The sequence below is a fragment of the Dreissena polymorpha genome, chromosome 6 (genome assembly GCF_020536995.1).
Source record: "Dreissena polymorpha isolate Duluth1 chromosome 6, UMN_Dpol_1.0, whole genome shotgun sequence".
In the NCBI taxonomy this organism is placed as follows: domain Eukaryota; kingdom Metazoa; phylum Mollusca; class Bivalvia; order Myida; family Dreissenidae; genus Dreissena; species Dreissena polymorpha.
In genome coordinates, this window is record NC_068360.1 from 95118740 (window position 1) to 95125863 (window position 7124).

General features: G+C 33.1%; 1 protein-coding gene across 30 annotated transcripts in view; it reads right to left on the reverse strand.

Annotated features, from left to right (window-relative positions):
- The window catches only part of LOC127834861 (uncharacterized), a 296874-nt gene that overhangs the window by 258297 nt on the left and 31453 nt on the right, over positions 1–7124 (reverse strand). The gene's annotated exons all lie outside the window — the stretch shown is intronic.

Genomic DNA, 7124 nt, shown 5'->3' on the forward strand with positions numbered 1-7124 from the left:
GGTGTAAAAAGAATACGCCGATCGTTCAATACGTTGTTATAATTTTCACTAGCCTTCAATATATTTACCTCGGACGCTCATTTAACTATCTCACATTACATTCGGCAATCTTGAAAATTAATGCTTTTAACAGGAAGAGAATAAGCTGAAGGCCTATGTATATGAACCAGTGAACAATGCATTTACACTGATCAAGAGACCTAACCTGCTATGTGATATTGCACTTGAATGAGGCTCACGCACGCCTGTTTAAAGCAAGCTTGATAGCCCTGACCTACATTTCTGCATTCGTTGCATATAGATATTAAAGTATTCAATTTGAGCTTTGTTTTTAGTTTATATGAATGCCATATTCAATTGGGTAATCATTATATTGGTTTCATTCCTTAACAATTCAATATAACTCGGTTCTACATAACTAAAAATATAAACAACCATCTCCTAAGGGTAAATCGATATTGCGACAGTATGAACTGATGACAACGTGATACGTTCGTTAGAGCCACTTTTATGTTCTCCAAGATTAGTTGTACAGTATTATATTGATCGCAGCAAATACTGGCATGCGGTCTAGACACTGAATAAACTTATTTATAATAGTATTATCTGCGTTAAGTGTTTATACAGTTTTAAATTTGATCATAAAATAGTTGCATGCAATTTGTGTAGAACTTAAAAGTATTTCCATTCACAAAAATACCTGTAGAAAAAGACGTGGCAATTTAAATTACGCATTAGCATTTTTGGCAAACGTAATACATGTACACGGCACTGTGACTAGCTATTTTCAGGGTGTTCAAATATCTTCCTGTCGTATCAGGTGATTTATAACCGGACATTTTATGGAAATGTACATGGATGTCTGTTTATCGGAAATCAGACTGACACAGACCATTCCCATTCTACGAACAGAAAACTTAAGGAAGTTATAAACTTGAAATATCAATAGTTTCAGCGATAACAAACGCACCTGTCTGTGCTAGTCATCGAGAATACTTAAAAGTTAATATTTTCTTCCTGCATTTAAAAGCGGCGCGGCAACTACAATCAATCATTTCAATAGCATAGAGCATGCTTGCAAAGCCTCATTCAGCGTATAAAAAACAACTACGCTTTGCCGGGTATCGATTGCGACAGATCTGGATTTCCCAAAGCCTTAATTTATTGCGCAGTACAATGTGAAACTATGAGGTGTTCGCCGTGGTTGTTATAAACAATGGGCGTGCTGACATAAATGAAAAAATATGCACTTAAGCCCTCACGTTCATAATTTTAAAGGTACACAATACTTAAAAAGAAAACACATAATATAAATATATGCAGTGGCTAAGGCATACCAATAATATATACAAGAACTCCATATGCAAAGTTATATTATAACGGGTATAGTATATTTTATGATATAATAAATATTAAACGCAATTATGGAAACGATTGTATAAACAAATTTTCAGAAATACAAAAATATATTATATTAAAGGTTTAATAATCCTTCTGTCAAATATAAGATTTTAAAATGTTATCGTACAAAGCGCAACGAGGTTTAGGTTTTAATGGTAAACATTGCAAAATACCAAAGGCATTTTTTCAAATGCTGGTATTGATGCTTTAATAATAAGAATTTAATCAAAGCGCTGCAGACACTGAAGTTCTTCGCTATTGCATAATCTTAGACGCAACTCAGTTTTCATAATTATGTGATAGCTTTTTATATCGCAAGTTTGAAATTAACACAACCGATTCACATTTATAAAGAGTGTGTCTTTAAGTACAGGTCGAGATGTCTGTGCACTGTTTATCCTCGTATTTTTATTATAGAGATATCTTAGACAAAATAATAACAATTATTTCTTTTTTCGCAATTGGTTGCTGCACTGGTAACATCTTTAGAATTGTGGTGGCCTTACTAAAGAATAACAAGCCTAGAATCATGTACATGTTGTTGTATGTGTATCTAATACTTTATTTATTTTCTTTTATTATTGAGCAGCAATTTTGCCGACATGAGAGACTTTTTATGCATCATGTCTTGCTGTGAGCCGGAATTGAATCATTTTCTAGGCCTAATCGATCCACAGTCGCCAATTTTTAATTGGATTGAGTTGTTAAAGCTTTGAAAAGTTGCCGCTTTTTTGATCCAACTGAACCAACTTTTGAAATTGAGTTTCCTGGGCTTCAATCTATTGGCCTCAGGATAACAGGCAACCACTACACTTGTAAGTTATTCATGATGTTAGATCTGACAGTGTATTAAACTCATTCAATGTGTAAGCCTGAAGACATTTAAGGGACCTTTTCACGTTTTGGTAAATTGAGGAAATGAAAGGATGTTATAATATGGAGAGTTGTGTTGTTGTCGTTATAGTTTTTCATTCTACGAGGATTGCTTATTTAAAGTATAAAATACATCTCTCATTGTATGAGCACGGATGGCCGAGTGTTCTAAACGATATACTTTTATTCCAGGGGTCAGTGGTTAGAGCCCAGTTGAGGGTATCTTCATTTTGTTTATTTAATTCTTTTCTTGTTTTTAGGATCCAAAGTTTACATTTAGCAATATTAAGCATTTAATGCCAAACTGTGAAAGGTTCCCTTGTAGATATAAAAATGCCCCAAGGTAAACATTCAGAACTCATTGGTTGTTAATTTGTTTTAAAAGTTATTTGTCATATCAGCGATGTTATTTTGAAGTAATTAAACTTTAATCCTTTGTTCAAATCATTAATTAAAAAGATTATTTAAGTTTCATTTTGGAAAAAACATGGCTTTATGCATATGCATAAACTGTCATCGCAGTACCAGAGACTCTCTTAAAACGAAAAGACAATAAAATCTTAAAAGTCCTCCTTGATTAGCTTGTGTGCATTGCACAGGCTTATCAGTGTGTACATGCTAATCGGGGACACCACTTGTTTGACATGCATTAAGTCCCGTTTTTCCTGAAGTAGCCAATATGTACAGATTTCAATGATTAACTGGCCAATGTCTTCCCACAAGCTGTTTAACACTATTGCACATACTGCTGTCTGCAGTGTACCAGTGGAAGAGTATAAACAGGCAGATGTGGTTGTCGTTCCTAGCGTAGTCAAGATCAGACTGACTTGCAACGCATGCTCATAACCCTAGTCAACCTCAACCATAACATTATTTACTTCAAATGAACTTGATCTGCATGGTGTTCTTCTATATGTTCAGAATAACATTGTATAATACTTATATTCTAAATTGTTAACAGTACATTAACACTTCACTACATTTTATTTGTACATGTGTTTCTGTTAGCGTGTGAAACACCCCTTCAACCGATTAAACCCCCGATTTGTTACATCCACCGTTTAAAGTCAGAGACCACAGCTTTAATCAGTATATTCTATTAACTGTCTTATTGTACATAATGTCGCGTATCGTGAAGGTAATCGGCCATTTGTCTTACATAACAAATTATCGGACAAGAATTACACACCTGATAATATTTATGGAGCTTCGCTATTTCTATGCATTTAAGATAAAATAAGGGAAGTACTTTTAATCGATTTCAGCAAACTGAAAGCAGTGTGTACTGTTCAAAACTCACTCGTGTATATATTATCAGCTGCAATTACAAAGTATGATTGAGCTGTCACATGAGTATTGTCAGCCATTGTGTTTACCTTGTAGGCGATCGGGTTCGCGCGTGCCAACCTTGTGCTAGCATGTCACAAAACAAAGGCATGTGATTTAGATAAAAATTCATATGCACAAACAAAACTGAAATATGGACTGAATAAGCATAGTGGTGATCACTTGATAATATCTAGGAATACCGCCCTTCTATCTATATTAGCTATAATATTGCTTTGATATATAAGACCACATAAGTTTGTGATCTATTTAATATAATAAATATAAATTGAGAATTATTTCTGCTTTAAATGGTGTTTCTTGTAACCATTAGACACTTTCAACAATTTTCTTAAGTATTCAACGACTCGTAGGTCAAACAAAAATTGCTTCGATAGTGATTTCAGCATTTGCGGTTCAAACGAACACTAGCGCGTGTTTATGAATCATATGTTGCTGACGATGGCTTATTCAAGTAGTTTGCGGTACAATTATACATGCACATTCTTAAGTATGTCACGAATATTGTTTGATATTGCAATAAATCAAAGCAAACATGACCTTTTCGTTCGTATTTTAAATGTTTTATAAATCGAATCGAAATTCTTAAAGATTTAATTGCATTTCTTGTTTTGTTATAAGGAATGCTAGTTTTAAGGTACATAAAACTAAATATGTAATGCTAGCATTTTATTCAGTCACATAACCGATTTTAAATGAATAACCACCTAAAAATGAACTGAATGATGAACCAGTTATTTGCACAGCACCGCAACTACTGCTAAATGAATGCATAAATCGCTGAAAGCGGAAAAAATATTTAAATCTGAATTGGCTGTCTTACAAGCTAAATGATTGAAAGGTTTTCAAAAACAACAATAGCTGCATTATTCCACGTTTCTGAATGCATTCATTGCGGCAGTTGCAAATGAATAGGATCGCCGATTGCAAGGACGTCCTTTACAAACCCTGCTAACTGCGTAATACTTGAAACCCTACACCAAAGTTGTTTGTATACGAACAGCTCATTTTCCGTGTGCTATATTTAGCTCAAATATATTAAAATATTGTCCTTGGCCGAGTGCAAAGTATAGTGCTTATGATTATGGTTGTGTTAATCAAAATGTAGATTAGTGCGTTATTTTTGTATTCATCATATTTTATATGCATGTATACCCATATAATACTCATAAATAATATAATAACAATTAATGTGATCTTAAATATACGACGTGTGTGTATCATTAATATGATAAGTGCTATTTTGTTTGCATGTAAGGGGAAATAACCATATCGTACAGCATTATATTGAATATGCATTTTGTGCTACTGATCACAATAAGCTATTACACTTTAAAGGGAGATGTTCACAAACTGACAACATTCCAATGAAGACTTATTAACTTATTAACAAATATTTTTTGAAAAAGCTCAACGTTAAGATATGATGTAATTCATGTACCGTTTGTATGAATCGTCAATTGAACGTGAATATTAAAATAGATAAGTGTTTCAAATATAAATTTTACTCTAATGTCATGCGTGTATGTAATGCTTTTAATATTGCACTTGTTTATAGTCTTATTATAATTGACAGTCATGTTACTTCAAACATTAACGATCGATTTTTAACACATACACTATTCTATCGGTGAGAAAATTATATTCATAATTTAAAATATCAGATATTGTATTTATAAGTAGATGTGCATCAATGCCTCGTCACTGTACAAGGGTATATAATGTGCATATTCGTTCATTAACATGCATATAAGTGTTATGAGTTAATCAACCATGACAATGTTCATATGATAATTATTTGCACGTTATATACATCTTACATAGTTTAACTTTCTTCAATAAAAGTAAAGAAGTGTTATTGTTTTGTTTGAACATGTTAACAACCCAAAAACAAATTATGCTTTAATTTTGCATAGTGCAATGTTTATCTATACACGCAATTTCTTTAAATCATGTCAACTCCCTATTTCACTTAAACTGAAAATCTCCCTTTGGCGCAGAGAGGTATATGGAAAACGCGATCACTAAAAGCAATCCAAGATAGTTATCTTGGTCTTGACAACTGAATATTAAGAGTTTTTGTTCGTCTAAACATGTATCGTATTCTGTTTCCCAGGAAGTTTAAAAACATGAAAGTAGTTCAAAAGATAGCAGCTTATTTTTCCCGGGTTTAGTTAGTCTTCGCAAATACTTGAATACTTGCAAAGAGCAGCTTTTGTTTGGCTGTACATGTATCACAAGGACGTTAAAATATGAAATTATTCACAGTGCAACAGCTCATTCTGCCCAGGTTTCGTAAGTAAGTGCAAATACTTGAACATGTCAATATGTTCTTCCGATTGCAAAGCTGCACGGAATCTACTACAACCAGCCAACGCAAAAAAACGACAGACACTTGTGCACACCGTAATTATCGATTACAAAAACCTGCTTTGCAGGGGCATCGATTGCGTCAGAACGGGATTTCCCCGGGCGTTATCAAGTTACAAAGGTATAATAGATTGCTAGGAGAGGTGCGTGTCTGGTTGTTAATAAACAAAGGACGTATTGACAGCAATGAAATATTATGGATTCAAGCGCTCACGTTCGCAGTTTTAAAGGCACGCCATATTTAAAAAAATTGTATAAAGTGTAATCGCATAATACTAAGTATCCAAAGCTTGCCTTAATATAACACAATACAGGGTACTTTGTTATACCGGTTATTTGAAAACAATGAGAATTAAGCATATTCGTAATTCAAATCTTATTTAAACTTTAAAAAAATGTTATAATTTACAAAAGTGTTAATACGACCTTTTTACATGGTTACAGTTTTAAACAATGATGTAAATATCGTGTGCAACTATTGCGATGTGTTAATTCCATTTCTGCATGTCATGTGGTTTGCTCGCTTTAAAGTTCGCGTGCTTTGCACAAACATCGAGACCTTGACATATTGTTCATATTTACGTGGTTTAAAATCAGACGATATGCTGTCAGTTGGCGGTCGCATAAAGAATTGCTTGCATTAAATATGACTTGTGTAATATAATCCTCTAAAATAAAACTCCGTCAAAGGGGAGCTAATACCGTGTATATTTAATAATAATGCGAGCATGTTATTCCCAATGGGTAATGGGTGTTGTCTGATATTTTTATGGATCAATGTATTGAAAGAATAATAACATTCATAGCGAGAGGAAGAATATAATATATATATTTTTAAGAATGTTTTTTATATTTCTGAGTATATTACATAAATCATTTTAACATATTATCTTGCAAACTGATTCTCCTAAGTGTATAGCTTACATTCCATTTTGGGTCATTTTAAAACATATGCATGCTGATTAAAAAAAATGTATTCATATGAGCATTTCTGGATAGCAATGACGAAGCATATAATATCCATTTTTACATTATTATACGCATTTAAGACATTCGGAAAATAACGTAGTGTTGCTTTGTAATGTTCAGTTTAGCTTAGAGGCAATTACCTAGGCGCAGATTTGTCTTTTCCA